Below are 18,764 nucleotides of genomic sequence, written 5' to 3'. Positions count from 1 at the left end.
GTTGTGTCTTGGATTAGTGGCAGCACTTTATGGTACTTACCTGCTGAAAGTCACAATTTGTATATGTTCTTTAGAAATTGTAGTTTATGTTTTGAGAACTCAAATTCCCAGAGGCTGCAAGCACTCAAAAGCTCTTCACTCTGTTGCTCGGATGGAAGCCAGTCTTTCTGAGTTCCTTAGAAGCAGCAGATGAGATTTTGTGGACTTAAATTCCCATATGAAAATGGAAGGAACCTTCTGGTACAAGTAGCTAAACAGCACCTACTTCTTCCCTTGTACTACACTTTAGTTAGGTACACTGGGGTAGGATTATTTTAGAAGCACCAGATGAGTATTTTAGCCTGCGTTATTTATGTATTTATTATTTTGAATATATGTCATAGCTACAAGCCATGCTATTGCAGTATTATTTCATCTTACTGCTAACGCTGTATGTATTATACTTCGCATTCTGTCTTACGATTGTAGCAGTTCATATCTCTTGCATGAGAAATAAAACTGTTAAATAAACCCTTTTTATTGAAATGCCCGTCTACATATTTCTGTGTAAACTCTGTAGAAACGAAGCGTGCTCGATTGACTGAGTGAAACGGTTATCTATTGTTCCCATGATTCTGAGAATGTTCCAATTCTAAGGGAAACAAAGTTGTCATATTTATGCGGTTGTCAGAAACGAATCCCTTCTTGTTCATTCGAGAAGTTTCTAGTGACCTCTGAGTTAGCTGGCACATACAAGTAATTAAGTGTAATGTACTCCGTAGAGACATACTGACCTCAGTCCTATGCCAAAACTATTGTATATATATATATATACTAACTGTATAATATTCCAATGCACAGAGCCTATCAGGGATATAGGAACTACACTACAACTCCTTCTTTAAACGACCATGCAAAAGATAGAGGAGATCCAGTCCAGCATGAACTGCCAGGTCAGGTCCTCCCTGAACTGGAAACAAACATCCTGGGACACCTCATCAGCCAGGCTAGCTTGAATCCAGTGGCACAGCGAGCAAGACCCAGATCTGGCAGTTCGAGCTGGACTGTTCCCATGAAGAGCCGGGTCAAGACTGATTTGCATAAGGCTGGGTCCAAACTGGGGTGGCATAGTGAGCAAAAGAACAATGGATTTAACCCAGATCTCTTGGCTGAGGGTGAGTGGTTGAAACGTTTCAGCACTCCGCCCATCATCTTGTTGTATTTGCAAAGATAGGGGACACATAGAGGTCTCTAGACTTCAGAAGTGTTCACTGCAGTCTTCAATGCCTCTTTTCTATTAGGGTTAGGCGACTACCATATCACACTGGGTCTCCCTGAGATGATCTGCAGTCACTTTTACAACAGTGACTTCACCTCATACTAGCTATCATTGCCTTGGGAGTCTCATTTCAAGATGGCAGAGGGCCCAATTCGTTCCCAGTCTCACATTACTTCAAAGAGGTCTGAAGCGGTGAAGCAGAACAAAGGCTGGATTTCCCATTATAGACTTGCACCCAGAGAGGCTGGCCTTTCCCAGTCTGTCAAATGATTCCTGATCTGTCTACTTAGGCCCTCGTCCAGGGTTGGGATTTGGGACCAAGATCACCCAAAAGAAAAATAATATTCAAAGGTCGATTACCTTACCTCAATTCCATTGAGTCCCATTTCATCTTCTTAAAGTGAAGTATGAGAAATACTACATAAATGTGCTACATCTAGTGCAACAACAATTAGTGATAATCCTAACACTACTAAAGGGGCCGCTACTGTTGGTTCCACAGCAATGCTTACTGTACTTGAAAACAGAGAACACTGTGTTGGTAAGCCCACTGGGGAAAAAAGTAACTTACCGTTGGTAACAATATTTCTGGTGGATAATTAATGTTCCTGCAGAGTCCTGACCTTATGGAAATACCTTGACTTGTCACACTGGTCCGAAAACTGTTGCCAAATGATACCTCTCCACTGTCACCAGGTACTGCCATGCAGCTTTAACTGGTACTTCAACCACTGGACTCAACAACATTGGAGTAAATTATGTGCCAACCGGATGCTGGCATCAGTTCCTTGCATTTTTTCTGCACCCTATTGAGTCGTGTGGAGAGGAACTCAGTATCAACAACAGCGATAATAACATCACATAAAATGTGTGCACACCTTGGGATGTTATTTTAGAAAGTATGGAAGTAGAGCAGTAAGGAATCTGCAGGACCATCATGTATCTAACAGTAATATAATTACTGAAAGTAATTAACCTCTTCTTCTGATGGATATATCTTTTCGCGGATTCTTCACCTTATAAATGAGCCCCAAAGCAATACCTCCCTGAGTGATGAGACTGAGAAGTTCAGATTAACCAAGGAAATTATGCAGCAAAGCCCTGGGAAAGTACCTGTCATTTTGTGCTTGAGCTGTATGGAAGTAATGCTTGGCAAAAATATGTAAGAATGACCATGTGACCGGCAAATACCAGCCACTGGAATGCCTCTGGTGGTTACTGCTGAAGTTGTCATTGCCCTTGTGGAATGGGCATGAATGACCTCCAGAGGGTCTTTCTTGGATTAGATATAGCAGATACAATAGATGACCAAAATGTAAACTTGAGCATTTGGTCACCACCTTGCCCTTCTTAGCTCCGGTGAAGCCCACAAAGAGCTATTTTTTCCCTCAATCCTATCCAGTGAGATCAATGTAATAGGATACCACAAACCTGGGGTGCAATTTTTGCAGCTGCTCTCCCTCCCTTGTTGAAAGGGGAGGAGAAAAGAAAGATGGCAGAGTAACAGACTGGCTGATATGAAAGGCAGGAAGGGTAAGTAGGAAGAACCACCTTATCAGGCACAAAACCATAATAGGTGGACAAACTGTGAGGGTCTGATGCTCAAGGACCTTATGGGCTAAAATTATTGCCACCGAAAGAACTGTTTCCAGAGTTAGAAGTCGAATAACACAACTGTGCACAGTGTCAAATGGTGATGCCATTAGATGCAAATCTCATTGAGGGACAATGAACAGAGTGGGAGGAATTATATATGTAAACCTTTTAAAAATGGTGCCACTATTGGTGATCAAAACAAAGATAGCTAGTCAGGAAAGCACATAAATGTGAACAAAGCACCCAAATAACCTTTAACTGTAGCCACTGCCCTGCCATTTTGGGCAAGTGACAGTACAAACCGCAGGATGTTGAAAAGACAGGTCTGAAAAGGACCCAGGACCTCAATCTTGAACCTTTGAATAACCCCAGGCATAGTGTGCGTAGCGGGGCTACGCGGAGAGCCTTGGAGTTGAGAACAAACTCTGTGGAACTTCGCCTATTAACAATTAATTATAAAGGACATAAACGTTTAAAAAAACAACTTACCTGCACTGCGGTGTTTCCGGGCGGCACTCCTCCTCTTCCTCGCCGTCTCTGCAAAAACTGTGCATGCGCGTGAGCTCCCGCGCATTTCTCCCAAGAAATGCGCATGCGCAGTTGTCGCAGAGACGGCGAGGAAGAGGAGGAGAGCAGCCTAGGGACGCCCCAGTCCAGGTAAGTTGTTTTTCTTTACTTTTATGTCCTTTATAATTAATTGGTAATAGTGGGGTAGAGCCGGGGGCTGCCAACTCCGCTCCACCACAGGGTGCGGAGATTTACCTTCTCCGCGTTCTCAGTGGAATGTGGAGGAGGCAAATCTCCGCACATTCCGCGTGCGGAGCGGAGGTCTCCGCCCGAGCTTACCTTTGAAAAATCTTATTCCAGCAACCTGTGTAAATGGATTTCGTAGGGGGCTTCCTTGGGCAGTATTACTGATGGTGCCTCGGGGGCGCAATGGACGTTTGCGTGCTTTGAGCGCCCACGGGGCATTTTGGTATTAAAGAAGGGGATGCAGAGGCTTGTTTGTCCCCTTCTATAATACCAATAGTACTGTTGCACTTAAAGCCAGAAACCTGACATCTGTTTCTTCACGGAAATGTGGCTCCATAAACAGGCTTCTCCTAATATTGCCACGGCTTTCCCTAGTGAATATCATTTGATCAGACAAGATAGAGTTGGAAAACGAGGGGGCGGTATTGCAGTAGCTGCAAAGGCTCCCTTAGAGATCACCCGGCTTGATTCACTCTCCAACGACTCGATCGAGCTACTGATAATTAATATAAATTACAACAAGGTAGCGGTCGGGAGAGCAGCCTTGATCTATAGACCTCCGGGAGGTAAACCTGACTTTGCCAATAACTTGCTGGACATTTTAGCTTCTCATGTGCTGGCCACAGATAATTTCATTCTGCTAGGTGACTTTAATCACCACGCAGAGCTATTACATGACAAGGATTCTTGCCACCTAATCGCAACCCTGGAAACCCTGGGACTAACCCAGTTGGTGCAAGGCCCCACCCACCAAGCGGGTCATCTATTGGATATGTTATTCTCCAACATGACTGATTTAAAATGTGACCCCCCTGTGCAGATGATCTGGACAGATCACTTCTTAATACATTTTAAATTCCCTTTACCCACCAGACCATGGACTGCCACCCATAAAGAATCTACACTCATCCGCCCTTGGCACAAATTGGCTCCTGAGGCGTTCCTTATGCATTTCAAGCTTCCGGATAACAGTCCTAATGATATTGATACTATGGCCACCCAAGTGGAAACGTCTATTAGAAACACTCTTGACATCATCACCCCAGAAAGGAAAGTTAATTTGAAAAGAATTGCTTCACCCTGGTTTACTGAGACACTGAAACATAAAACAAGCATTAGAAATGCAATAGGTCTCGCAGCATTAGAGTTAGTGCTTTTAGAATTGTTAATAGTTTTTTTTTTTTATTTATTTTTTTTTTTTTTTTTTTAGGCAATGCAAAAGAATTACAAATCCAAAAATCAATAAGCAAATGTAAAAGCTTTAACTAAAAATCCTGCGAGACCTATAGCACTGTGTGAGGGTGAGTGGTTGAGGGTGAGTGAGGGTGGGGGTGAGTGAGGAGTTGAGTGTGAGTGAGGTGTTGAGGGTGAGTGAGTTGTTGAGGGTGAGTGTGAGTGAGAGTGAGTGTGGGTGAGGATGAGAGAGTGTTATTGTGATTTAGGGTGAGGTGTTGAGTGTGGATGAGGGTGAGGGTGAGGTGTTGAGGATGAGTGAGGATGAGTGAGGGTGAGTGTAGGGTCGAGGGTGAGTGAGGGTGATTGAGGGTGAGTGAGTGTGAGTTATTGTGAGTGAGGATGAGTGAGGGTGAGTGAGGGTGAGGGTGAGTCATAGTGAGTGAGGGTGAGGTGTTGTGGGTGAGGTGTTGAGGGTGAGGTGTTGATGGTGAGGTGTTGAGGATGAGGTGTTGAGGGTGAGGTCTTGCGTGTTATTGAGTGTGAGTGAGTGAGGGTGAGGTGTTGAGGGTGAGTGAGTGACGGTGAGGTGTTGAGAGTGAGTGAGGTAGAGGTGTTGAGGGTGAGGATTTGAGGGTGAGGGTGTGAGGTGTTGAGGGTGAGTGAGGGGAAGGGTGATTGTGGTATTGAGAGTTAGTGAGGGTGATGTGTTGAGTGTTATAGATGGTGAGGTGTTGAGGGTGAGTGAGGGTGAGGGTGAGTGAGGGGGACTGTGAGGCGTTGAGGATGAGTGAGGTGTTTAGGGTGAAGTGTTGAGGGTGTGGGTGAGGAATTGAGGGTGAGGGAGGGTGATTGTGGGTGAATGTTTGAGGGTGAGTGATTGAGGGTGAGGTGTTGAGGCTGATGTTTTGTGGGTGAGTGAGGGAGGGTGAGATGTTGATGGTCATTGAATTTGAGGTGTTTGTTGAGGCGTTGAGGGTGAGTGAAGTTGTGTGTTGTTGAGTGAGGATGAGTGAGAGTGAGGGTGAGTGAGTAGTTGCGGGTGAGGTGTTGAGGGTAATTCAGGGTGAGGGTGGCTGAGGTGTTGAGGGTGAGGTGTTGAGTGTGAGTGAGGGGTTGAGGGTGACTGAGTGTGAGTGAGGGTGTGCAGTTGAAGGGGAGGCGTTGAAGGTGAGTGAGGGTGAGTGAGTGAGGGTAAGGTGTTGAGGGTGAGTGAGTGATGTTGAGGTGTTGAGGGTGGGTGAATGAGGTTGATTTTTTGAGTGTGAGGCATTGAGCGTGAGTGAGTGAGGGTGGTGTGTTGACTGTGAGGTGTTGAGGGTGAGGTGTTGAGGTTGAGCTGTTGAGGATGAGTGTTGCTGCTAGTTGTTGAGTGCGGATTATTGAGAGTGAGTGTGAGTGAGGTGTTGAGGGTGAGGTGTTGATGGTGAGGTGTTGAGGGTGAGCTGTTGAGGGTGAGTGTTGTTGATAGTTGTTGAGTGTGGATGTTCGAGAGTGATTGTGAGTGAGGTGTTGAGGGTGAGGTGTTGAAGGTGAGGTGTTGAGGGCGAGGCGTAGAGGGTGAGTGAGGGTGAGGGTGAGTGAGGGTGATGTGTTGAGGGTGAGTGAGGGTGAGTGAGGGTGAGGGTGAGTGATAGGGAGATAAGTGTGAGGATGAGTGAGGGTGAGGATGAGGGTGAGAGTTTGAGGGTGAGTGATGGTGAGTGTTTGAGTCTTAGTGAGGGTGAGATGTTTCGGGTGGGTGAGGGGGGTGTGTGAGAGTGTGTGTGTGAGTGGTGTGAGTGTTAAGGTTGTTGTGTATGAGGGCTGTTAGTATGAGGGATTTGAGGGTGAGGGGGTGAGTGTGAGTGTGATGGGAGGGTAGGCATAGTGAGTGATGTTGAGGGGGTAAGGGAGTGTAAGGGAGAGTGAGGGTGAGAGTGAGCGGGGGTGAGCGGGTGAGTGAGGGAGTGTTTGAGAGTGTAAGTGAGGGAGTGTGTGAGGTGTTGTGTGAGAGCGTGAGTGATGGGGTGTGTGAGGTGTGTGTGAGAGTGTGTGTGAGAATGTGAGTGTGTGTTAGGGTGAATGAGGGTGAATGAGGGGGTGTGTGGGGGGTGAGGGTGGGGTGTTGAGGGAGTGAGTTTTAGTGTGTGAGTGCTGATGTAGAGGGGATGAGTGTGAGGGGGTGAGTGTTAAGGGGTGTGAGGGGGTGTGGATGAGTGAAGTTGTTTGCGTGATAGTGTTTCAAGTGTTGTGAGTGTGATAGTGTTGTGCTTTTTTTTAGGGGAGCGTGTTTGTGTGAGGGTAAAATTTTTGAGGCTGAGGGGGTGTGTGTGTGTGAGCGTTATTGAGGGTGTGTGTGGAGTTGTTTTTTAGAGTGTGTCTGAAGGTGTTTGACGGTGTGTGAGGGTGAGGTTGTGTGAGTGTGAATTTCAGTAATTGGGATTGAGTGGGTGTGTGAGGGTGATGGGGTGTGAGGGTGAGGAGGTGTGAGTGTGTGAGTGTGAGTGTGAGTAAGTGTGTGTGAGGGTGAAGGTGTGTGAGGGTGTATGAGGGAGATGTTGTGTTAGCGTTATTGCGGGGGTGTGAAAGAGTGTGATTTTTTTTTTGTGTGAAGGTGATGTTATGAGTGTGTGTCTATGTTAATCGTAACAAAGTAATGTGCTGTTTAGTAATAAAATGTGTCACATGTCCCCTTTGTATGACTTCTGTCTAATGTGTATAGTAGTATGTAATGTACGTGTGTATGTATTGTAGTAAGTGTGTTATTTTGTGTTAACGTGTATGTGGAGTCCCTTTTTTATTTTTATGTTAAAATGGCCGACGTATTGCGTCACGTCGACGTCTGCTCTGTTTAGCGGTCTAGTTTTTTTTTGACTTGTGTGTGTTTTGTGTTTACGTTTTTTTTTAGCCAATCGGAGCGCGACGTTTTTGACGTAGCGTTCCGATTTGCATACGTCAACTGTGGAATTCCCCATAGATCGAGAATGTTGGTGCGCGGAAGGCGTGTTCTTGTTCCTGTGGTGTTGCTGCGTCGTTTGACAGGTAAGAATGTAATTCTAAGTTTTTTTAAATGTAATGTACAGTAGTCTATATAGTATGTTAAAGTTAATTACTTTCGAAATGTATTTATTTCGCTCGTAATATTTGGCAATGTTTGTAATGTAACGTAAACTTCTGTTTTGTATTGGCGATATGTAAAGCATATGTATTGTTAAACTGTAATGTAAAGTATTAATGTGTTTTTGCGGTAATTAGACGTACAAAAGGTGTTTGTTTAATTTTCACGTGCTAAATGTGTTTGATAATATATTGATGTAAGTTGTGTTTGCATTATTTATTTGATATGTTTTGTTAAACAGTAATGGAATGTATTTTTTTGCCTTATTTGGTAATTTGACGTTCAAAAGGTGTTTGTTTAATTGAAAGTGCTAAATGTGTTTTAATATATTGATGTAAGTTGTTTTTGCATTATCTATGTATGTGATGCTGAAGTAGCCGGATAATTTGTTAGTGACGTAGTAGAAGTATGAATTGAAAGTTTGTGTATTTGCTGACTGTCGTATTTTTAGCAATGTATGAACGACATGTACAGTGAAGCAATGTGTTATTCGTTAGGTTTTTGCGACTAAATAGTTCTAAGTTCGTAATATGTTTCTTCTATTCGACCAAATTCTGTCAGGATAAATGCTTTTGTGATATGCGTATCTATTTTTGTGTAACTGTAGACTATTGTATTGAATGTGTCCCATTTTCCGGATTATTCTTTCTAGTTTGTTTCCCTGCAAAAAATTTGACAGTTTCGGAATGTGTTTTTTTGTCGTCATATTTTAATTTTCTTTCATGGAATTCCGTGTGAAGAAGTGCTATTGTTGTATGCGTCCGGTTTTTGTTGGTGTAAATGTTGACTAATGTCTATAATCCGTCCCATTCTCCGGATGAATAGTGATTGTTTATTGTCCGGCGAAAAAGTTGCCTGTTTCACTGGTGTCTTTGTACATCCTCGTCCTCCCTTACTGACACATATTTATAATTGTTTCCTTTGTGTATTATAGTTGTAATATCGTACGAATTAGATATAATTGTTGGCCCGAAGACTCATTAACATCCTTGCATCCTTTTAGGTCAATTATGTTTTTTTTTGTTTGTGTCTAACGTATCTGCAGCAGTACTCGTTCGACCCCATTGTTTTCCGTTCTGAAATTTTGTTATGTATAAGAAAAAGGGGTAACATTTGTAAAATTTCTGCGTGGGTGAATGCAGCAGAGTGGGTGAATGCTGCAGAGTGGGTGAATGATGCAGATGGGTGAGGAGTTGAGGGTGATTAAGGATGAGTGTTGAATGAGTAGTTGTGGATGAGGTGTTGATGTTAAGGGTGAGTTAGTGTTACGGGATGATGGTGTGATGGTGAGGGTGAATGATGGTGTGCGAGTGTGAGTTAGTGAGACTTTTAGAGAATGTGTGTGGGTGTGTGCGGAAGTGTAATTCTTTGTGAGGCCGTGTGTGTGTGAGGGTGGTGTTGTGTGAGTGTTGGAGCATGTGCAGGTTTTTTTTAGTGGTCATTCAGGTGAGTGTGGGTGAGTGTGAAAGAGGGTGAGGTGTTAAGGGTGAGTGAGCGTGATTGAATTTGAGGGTGTTAGTGAGTGTAGATGTGTGTGAAGTGTTGATGGTGAGTGAGGGTGAGGGTAAGGTGTTGTGGGTTAGTGAGGGTGAGGTGTTGAGTGTTATTGAGGGTGAGTTGTTGACGTTGATTGAAGTGGTGCGTGATTGCGGGTAAGATTGCGAGGGTGAGTGTGTGTGACTGAGGGTGAGGGCTTGATGTTGAGTGAGGGTGAGTGATGGTGAGGGTGAGTGAGGGTGTGGATTTGTGGGTGAGGTGTTGAGGGTGAAGTTAGTGAGGGTGATTTGTTGAGGGTGAGGGTATGAGGGTCAATGAGGGTGAGGTTTTGAGGGTGAGTGAGGGTGATGTAGTGAGTTACCACTATGATGTTTTATATTCGTCTGACTTTGCTTAGTTGTGTGTTTTTTAAACCGTATGTGAATTTTTTCACCGTGATGCATTTTATTGTGTGTGTGTCTTGTTGTAGTGAAATTTCTTATGTATGCAAATTTTATGTTCTATTTGTGTTTTTTCTTTTTTTATATTTTCTTTATTTCAGGCAATGAGCTTCTCCGATCGACAGGTAATGACAATTAAATTTGCAAATTATGAAAGAGTGTCTTTGTGACTTTGATACTTGTTTTTATGCATTTTCTTATTGTAAATCTAATGTAATTATAGTTTTATGTTTTTGTGCTCGCATTAACTTTCTGACTTTGTTCTTGCATTAGAGTGTTTTTATGCATTTTCATAATGTCTGCCATTTCGGTGTATTTGTTGCCATGGATTGAGTTAGGTTTTGCCGTACGTGTTTTTTGTTCGCTCTTAGCTTGTATTTAGTATTTGTCTCGTCCAAGGTATCCCTGAAGTCCATTTCTGCAGCACCGAGCAATAGCACATTATTAACATTTGGCATCCCCACAGTACCATTGCGCAACATCACATTATCACTTTTGCCCACTACAGCCGTATTTAGTACACCCCTAGTCTCATTTAGATATAGTACTGCAGTACTGTACATCTGCAAAGCATGCTTTTTTTGCTGTAATTGTGTGTTGAAGGTAAAAAAAAATGTACTAAAGCGTGCACTTCTGGCTGGTGGTGTGTGTGACTGTTGAAAGCGTGGACTGATGCATGTTTGTGTGCATGTATGCATGTTGAAAGGATGCACTGCTGACTGATGTGTGTGTACGCCTGGTGAAAGTGGGCATTGCTATCTATTGGTGTATGTGCCTGTTAAAAGAGCACATGTTTTTATTGTATGACATTTGCCTGTTGAGTAATGCTGTAGTGGTAATGAGTGGTGCTTTGGTGTTAAATGTTTGTGTGTGGTTGTAGTGTGATAGTGTTTTTTTGTTGAATGATACTGTTTTGTTGGTCTAGAGTGATGTTGGTGTGTTGCTGAGTGATGTTAGTGTGGTGCTTAGTAATGCTGTTGTTGTGATGTGTTGTTCTGTGCTAGTGATGAGTGGTGCTGTGTTGGTGTTTAATAATTACCAGCACAGCATATCTCAGCACCACAACAGTTGCACTTCTCCCAACAATGGCATCACTGATGTCCACGAATGCAACACCTAGCAATTCCACTTTATCATTCTGCACCCCCACAGTACCATTGAGCAACAATACAGCATCACTCTGCCCCACCACAGCCCCATTTAGCTCTCGAACAGTGCCATTCATACATACTACAGCTGTAATGATGACTTGTGTATATACACCTTGTGATAGAGTCCATTGATGTGTGTGTGTGTGTGCTTCTTCAAAGAATCTATTTTTGTTTATTATGAAGTTTGTCTGCTGAGTAATGCTGTAGTGGTGATGAGTGGTGCTGTTGTGGTAATTGTGTTTGTGTGTAGTTGTAGTGTGATAGTGTGTTGTTGTTGAATGATGCTGTTGTGGTGGGGCAGAGTGATGTTGGTGTGTTGCTGAGTGATGTTAGTGTGGTGCTTAGTAATGCTGTTGTTGTGAAGTGTTTTTCTGTGCTAGTGATGAGTGGTGCTGTGTTGGTGTTTAATAATTACCAGCACAGCATATCTCAGCACCACAACAGTTGCACTTCTCCCAACAATGGCATCACTGATGTCCACGAATGCAACACCTAGCAATTCCACTTTATCATTCTGCACCCCCACAGTACCATTGAGCATCAATACAGCATCACTCTGCCCCACCACAGCCCCATTTAGCTCTTGAACAGTGCCATTCATACATACTACAGCAGTAATGATGACTTGTGTATATACACCTTGTGATAGAGTCCATTGATGTGTGTGTGTGTGTGCTTCTTCAAAGAATCTATTTTTGTCTTGTATGAAGTTTGTCTGCTGAGTAATGCTGTAGTGGTGATGAGTGGTGCTGTTGTGGTAATTGTGTTTGTGTGTAGTTGTAGTGTGATAGTGTGTTGTTGTTGAATGATGCTGTTGTGGTGGGGCAGAGTGATGTTGGTGTGTTGCTGAGTGATGTTAGTGTGGTGCTTAGTAATGCTGTTGTTGTGAAGTGTTTTTCTGTGCTAGTGATGATTGGTGCTGTGTTGGTGTTTAATAATTACCAGTACAGCATAACTCATCACCCCTACAGTTGCACTTCTCCCAACAACGCCATCACTGATGTCCACGAATGCAACGCGCAGCAATACCACTTTATCTTTCTGCACCCCCACAGTACCATTGAGCAACAACTCCGCATCACCCTGCACTACCACATGTGTTGTTTACACAACAACAGTGTCATTTATACCTACTACAGCAGTACTGATGACTGTTATGTGTGTATGCCTGGTGAAATTTCCCATTGATAGCTGTTGTTGTGTGTGACTGTTAAAAGCGTTCAAGTTTTTATTGTATGACCTTTGTCTGCTGAGTCATGCTGTGGTGGTGATTAGTGGTGCTGTGGTGGTAAGTTTTTGTGTCGTTGTAGTGTGATAGTGTGTTGATGGTGAGTGTGGGTGAGGTGTTGAGTGTGAGGGGGTGATGGTGTGATGGTGACTGTGTGAGGGTGAGGGTGAGTGATTGTTGGCGAGGGTGAGGCTCTGAGTCTTATTGAGAATGTGAGTGGGTGTGCGAGGATGTGTTAGATTGTGTGAGTGTGTGAGTGTGGATGTGTGTGAGGGTGGGGTTGTGTGAGCGTGTGGGCATGTGAGTGTGTGGTAGAGGTTATGAAGTTGATTGAGGGTGTGTGAGTGTGTGAGGGTGAGTGAGTATGTGTGATGTTGAGGATGTGAAGGTGTGTGAAGGTGGGGCTCGTTGAGGATGCCTGAGTGTAATTGAGGGTAAAGCGTTGAGGGTGAGTGAGGGTGAGGTGTTGAGGCTCACTAAGGGTGAGGGTGGGTGAGCGTTAGTGAGCGAGGGTGATTGAGTTGATGAGGGTGATGTGTTGATGTTGAGTGAGGGTGATCTGTTGTGGTTGAGTCAGGGTGAGTAGTTGAGGGTCAGTGAGGATGAGGGTGAGTGAGGGTGAGGTGATGAGGGTGAGGGCCTGAGGGTGAGTGAGGGAGTCTGATTGTGGTTGACTTTTTGAGGCTGTGGGTGAGTAAGGGTGAGGTGTTGAGGGTGATGGGCTGAGGCTGAATGAGGGTGAGGTGTTGAGGGTGAATGAGTGTGAGGGTGAGTGAATTTGAGGGTGATGTTTTGTGGGTGAGTGCGGGTGATTGATGGTGAATGACGTTGAGGGTGATTGAGGGTGAGTGGATGATTGTGTGAGGGTGAGGGTGAGTGATTGTGTGTTAGGGTGAGGGTGTGAGTCTTATTCAGAATGTGTGTGGGTGTATGTGGATGTGTGAGTGTGCGTGTGTAAGGGTGGGTGGTTTGTGATGTTGGGGCATGTGATGGTGTGGTTGAATTCATGATGTAGAGTGAGGGTGTTTGAGGGTGAGTGAGGATTTGTAGTGAGTGAGGGTGATTGAGTTGTTGAGGGTTAGGTGTTGATGTTGAGTGAGGGTGATGTGTTGTGGGTGAGTCATGGTGAATAGTTGAGTCTGAGTGAGGGTGAGGGTGAGTGAGGGTGAGGTGATGAGGGTGAGTGCTTGAGGGTGAGTGAGGGAGGCTGGTTGTGAGTGTGGTTTTGAGGCTGTGGGTGATTCAGGGTGAGGTGTTGATGGTGAGGGGCAGAAGGTGAATGAGGGTGAGGTGTTGAGGGTGAATGAGTGTGAGTGAAGTTGAGGGTGATATTTTGTGGGTGAGTGTGGGTGAGTGATGGCGAATGACGTTGAGGGGGATTGGATGATGGTGTGAGGGTAACGGTGTGAGGGTGAGGGTGAGTGATTGTGGGTGAAGGTGAGGGTGTGTCTTATTGCGAATGTGTGTGGGTGTGTGAGGATGTGTGAGTGTGTGAGTGTGGTTGTGTGTAAGGTTGGGGGGTGTGTGAGGGTGGGGGCATGTGAGGGTGTTGAAGTCATGATGTTGAGTGAGGGTGTGTGAGGGTGAATGAGGATTTGTTATGTTGAGGGTGTGAATGTGTGTGAGTGTGGGGGTGGGTGAGGGTGCGTGAGTTAGATTGAGGGTGAAGCGTAGAGGGTCAGTGAGTGTGATGTGTTGAGGCTGAGTGATGGTGAGACTTGTTGAGCGTTAGTGAGTGAGGGTGATTGACTTGTTGAGGGTGATGTGTTGAAGTTGAGTGAGGGTGATGTGTTGTGAGTGAGGTTGATTGTGTCACTGAGGGTGCGTTGTTGAGGGTGAGAGGCTGAGTGTGAGTGAGGGCTAGTTATTGTGTTGAGGTTTTGAGGCTGAGGGTGAGTGAGGATTGAGTTGTTGAGGGTGAGGGGCTGAGTGTGAGTGAGGGATAGTGATTGTTTTGAGGTGTTGAGGGTGAGTAAGGGTGAGGTGTTGAGGGTGAGGGGCTGAGGGTGAATGAGGGTGAGGTGTTGAGGGTCAGTGAGTGTGAGGTCTTGAGGGTGAGTGAGAATGAGTGTGAGTGAGTGATTACGTAGTTGAGTGTGAGGTGTTGAGGGTGAATGAGGGTGAAGGTGAGTAAAGGTGAGGGTGAGGTGTTGAGTGTGAGTGTGGGTGAGTAAGAGTTGAGGAAGAGGGGCTGAGTGCGAGTGAGTTGGTGAGTGTGAGTGAGGGGGAGGTATTGTGGGTGAGTGAGGGTGAGGTATTGAGGGTGAGTGAGGGTGTATTTTGAGGATGAGTGAGGGTGAGTTGTTAAGGGTGAGTGAGGGTGAGGTCCTGAGGGTGATTGAGCTTGAGTGAATGGGAGTGAGGGTGACTGAGGGTGTGATTGGCATATGTGATTGTCGCCCATGTGTTAATGTTGATTCTAATGTTAAAAAAACTATCTTCGTATGTGTATACGTTTTTAATTTTTTTTCGTGTATGTACTTAAAATGTGTATTATTTCTGTTGTAGTAAAGGGTATTACGCAATGTATTCCCTTTACGTTTGTTACGTAAGGGATGTTAGCGTTCTATCTTTTATTTGATGGTGATGTAATGTTGTGCGCTACGTTATTTTTAGTCAATCGCAGCTCTACGTTGTGTGACGTAGCGTTGCATTTGCCGTGCGTGAACGGGGCGTTTTCTACATTGGTGTGAATGTTTGAGCGGTAAAGGTGTGTTATTCCTCCGTCGTTGTTGGTGCGTCGTTGGACTGGTAAGATGTACATTTATTAACATTGAGTACATGAATTAGAATGTATTAATACTTGTGTGTATATACGTGTTATTCATAATGTTTTATTATGATGTATGAGTGTTTTATTTGTATTTCGCCTTGTGTATTATCGTTTTTCGAGTTACAATCTTCTTTAGTAGTGTTGTAAAAGATATATGTTTGTTAAAAAAAAAATTTTCTAAAAGTTACATAAAGCAATGTTTTTTTTTGTATGTATTATGTCTTTGACATTGCGTCCGTTGTGATTTCGGGCTGACTTTCCTTGTGTTTAGCAATATTTCTAGATCTTTATGCGAATGTTGGCTCGTGTTTAAGTTGATAGTTCGGGATGCATTGAGTAATCTTTGCTAGTGTCTTCCTGGAATGTATTTTCCGGCGTTTCGTTTCGCCAGAGGTGGCACTGTGATGTTTATTTTTGCCTCTGACTTAGCTTTTTCTTGTGTCATTTGTACCGGTCTGTGACTTGTTTCGCCGGTATTCATTTATTTTGTTTGTTGGCTTTTGTACTTAAAAGTATTATGTATGCACTGTGTATGTTTTTTTTGTTTCTGTGTTTCTTTTCTAATTTCTTCATTTCAGGGAATGAGCTGCTACGATCGACAGGTAATGACAATTTTATTGCCTTATTATGAAAGAGTGCCTTTGTGAGTTTTTATACATTTGTTGATGCATTTCCTTTTCGTGATGTTACTGTAATGATTCTTTTCGGTCTTGCTTTGCTAGCACGTATTTCCTGTCTGGCTCCTCTCATTTGAGTGTGTTTTGTATGTTAACAATGGCTGCTATTTCGTTTTATTGTTTGACATGGTTCGAGTTTCGTTTTCCCGTACGTGTTTTGCGGTCGCACTTGCCTTGTGTGTAGTAATTTCCTCTTGCACGGCCTCCCTTATGTCCATTTCGCCAGCAATAGCACATTATTAACATTCGGCACCCCCACACTACAATTGAGCAACATGAGATCATCAGTCTTTGGCAGTAGAGCTGTATTTAGAACTCCCCCAGTCTCATTTAGATATAGAACTGCAGTACTGTACAGCACCAAAGCATGCTTGTATTGCTGTGATTGTGTGTGCAACGTACCAAAAGTTCTTGTACAGTGTGCACTTTGGGCAGTTGGTGTGTGTGACTGTTGAAAGCGTGGCTTGATGGCTGTTTGTGTGGGTGTATGCATGGTGAAAGGATGCACTGATGACTGTTGTGTGTGTACGGCTTGTGAAAGTGTCCATTGCTAGCTAATAGTGTGTGTGCCTGTTAAAAGCGCACATGTTTGGATTGTATGTAGTTTGTCTGATGTCTAATGCTGTAGTGGTAATGAGTGGTGCTGTTGTTGTAAGTGTTTGTGTGTAGTTGTAGTGTGATAGTGTGTTGATGGTGAGTGAGGGTGAGGTGTTCAGGGTGAGAGGATGATGGTGTGAGGGTGACGGTGTGAGGGTGAGTGATTGCTGGCGAGCGTGAGGCTATGAGGCTTATTGAGAATGTGAGTGGGTGTGCGAGGATGTGTGATAGTGTGTGAGTGTGGATGTGTGTGAGGGTGGTGGTGTGTGAGTGTGTGGGCATGTGAGTGTGTGGTGCTTAGTAATGCTGTAGTTGTGATGTGTTGTTCTGTGCTAGTGGTGAGTGGTGCTGTGTTGATGTTTAATAGTTACCACCACATCATAACTTTGCACCACAACAGTTGCACTTCTCGCAACAATGGCATCACTGATGTCCCCGAATGCAACATGCAGCAATACCACTTTATCTTTCTGCAGCCCCACATTACCATTGAGCAACTACACTGCATTACTCTGCACTTCCACATCCGTATTTTGCACACCAACAGTCTCATTTAGACATAGTAGTGCAGTACCGATGACTGTTGTGTGTGTATGCTTGTTGAAAGTGGCCATTGATAGATGTTGTGTGTGTGACTGTTAAAAGGGTACATGTTTTGATTGTAAAAGCTTAGTTTGCTGCAGTTGTGATGAGTGGTGTTGTTGTGGTAATTGTTTTTTTGTGTGGTTGTAGTGTGATAGTGTGTTGAGGGTGAGTGAGGGTGAGGTGTTGAGGCTGAGTGAGGGTGAGGCGTTGAGGGTGAGTGAGATTGAGGGTGAGTTAGTGTGAGGTGTTGAGGGTGGGTGAGGCTATGAGGGTGAGTGAGGCGTTGAGGGTGAGTGAGGCGTTGAGGGTGAGTGAGGGTGAGGTGTTGAGGGTGATTGAGGATGAGTGAGAGTGAGAGCAAGGAAGGTGTTGATGGGGAGGTGTTGTGCGTGATTGAAGTGGTGTTGTGGTGGTAATTGTTTGTGTGTTGTTGTAGTGTGATAGTGTGTTGAGGGTGAGTGAGGGTGAGAGTGAGTGAGACTGAGGGTGAGGTGTTGATGGTGAGTGAGGGTGAGGAGTTGAGGGTGAGTGAGGGTGAGAGGATGAGGGTGAGTGAGGTGTTGAGGGTGAGGTGTTGAGTGTGATTGAGGATGAGTGATAGTGTGGGTGAGTGATGTGTTGAGATTGACTTAGGGTGAGGCGTTGAGGGTGAGTGAGGGTGAGGTGTTGAGGCTGAGGGTGAGTGTGGGTGAGGCGTTGAGGGTGAGGCATTGTGTGTGTTTGTAGTGTGATAGTGTGTTGAGGGTGAGTGAGTATGAGGGTGAGTGAGGGTGAGAGTGAGTGAGAATGAGGGGGAGTTGTTGATGGTGAGTGAGGATGAGTGAGGGTGAGGAATTGAGGGTGAGTGAGGGTGAGAGGCTGAGGGTGAGTGAGGTGTTGAGGGTGAGGTGTTGAGTGTGATTGAGGATGAGTGATAGTGAGGGTGTGTGATGTGTTGATGTTGACTGAGGGTGAGGCATTGATGGTGAGTGAGGGTGAGGTGTTGAGGCTGAGGGTGAGGAGCTGAGGGTGAGTGGGTGAGGCGTTGAGGGTGAGGCATTGAGGATGATAGAGAGTGAGGTTCTGAGGGTGAGGGTGTGAGTGTGGGTGAGGCGTTGAGGCTGAGTGAGGGTGAGGTGTTGAGGGTTATTGTTGATGAGTGAGAGTGAGTGTGAGTGAGGAGTAAAGGGTGAGTTGTTTAGGGTGAGTGAAGTGTTGCTGTTGTGGTAAGTGTTTGTTTATAGTTGTAGTGTGATAGTGTGTTGACGATGAGTGAGGGTGAATGAGGGTGATGTTTTGAGTGTGAGTGAGGGTGAGTGAGGGTGAGTGAGTATGAGAGTGATTTGTTGAGTGTGAGGTGTAGAGGGTGATTGATGATGATTGAGATTGAGGGTGAGTGAGGAGTTAAGGGTGAGGTGTTGAGGGTGAGTGAAGTGAGGGTGAGTGAAGTGTTGCTGTGTTGGTAAGTATTTGTTTGTTGTTGTAGTGTGATAGTGTGTTGACGGTGAGTGAGGGTAAATGAGGATGAGGTGTTGAGGGTGAGTGAGTATGAGGGTGAGGTGTTGATGGTGAGTTTTTGAGGGTGAGTGAGGATGAGTGTGGGTGAGGTGTTGAGGGTGAGGAGTTGAGGGTGAGTGAGGGTGAGGTACTGAGGGTGAGTGAGGTATTGAGGGTGAGGTGTTGAGAGTATTGAGGATGAGTGAGAGTGAGGGTGAGTGATGTGTTGATGATGAGTTGTTGAGGGTGAGGTGTTGAGGGTGAGTGAGAGTGACGTGTTGTAGGTGAGGGTGAGGGGCTGAGGGTGAGTGTTGGTGAGGCGTTGAGGGTGAGTGAGGGGTTAAGGGTGAGGCGTTGAGGGAGAGGTGTTGAGAGCGAGGGTGATTGAGTGTTTGAGGGTGCAGGGTGGAGGGTGAGTGAGGGTGAGGTGTTGATGGTGAGTGAAGGTGGGTGAGGGTGA

The 18,764-nt window shown here is 44.9% G+C and overlaps 1 protein-coding gene across 1 annotated transcript in view; it reads right to left on the bottom strand.

Moving 5' to 3' along the window:
• LOC147685121 (unconventional myosin-Ig-like) overlaps window positions 1-18,764 on the bottom strand; it is a 1,601,091-nt gene that overhangs the window by 75,966 nt on the left and 1,506,361 nt on the right. The gene's annotated exons all lie outside the window — the stretch shown is intronic.

Source organism: Lissotriton vulgaris, chromosome 10 (genome assembly GCF_964263255.1).
Source record: "Lissotriton vulgaris chromosome 10, aLisVul1.2, whole genome shotgun sequence".
Lineage (NCBI taxonomy): Eukaryota > Metazoa > Chordata > Amphibia > Caudata > Salamandridae > Lissotriton > Lissotriton vulgaris.
This window is presented reverse-complemented; position numbering and strand designations above follow the sequence as displayed.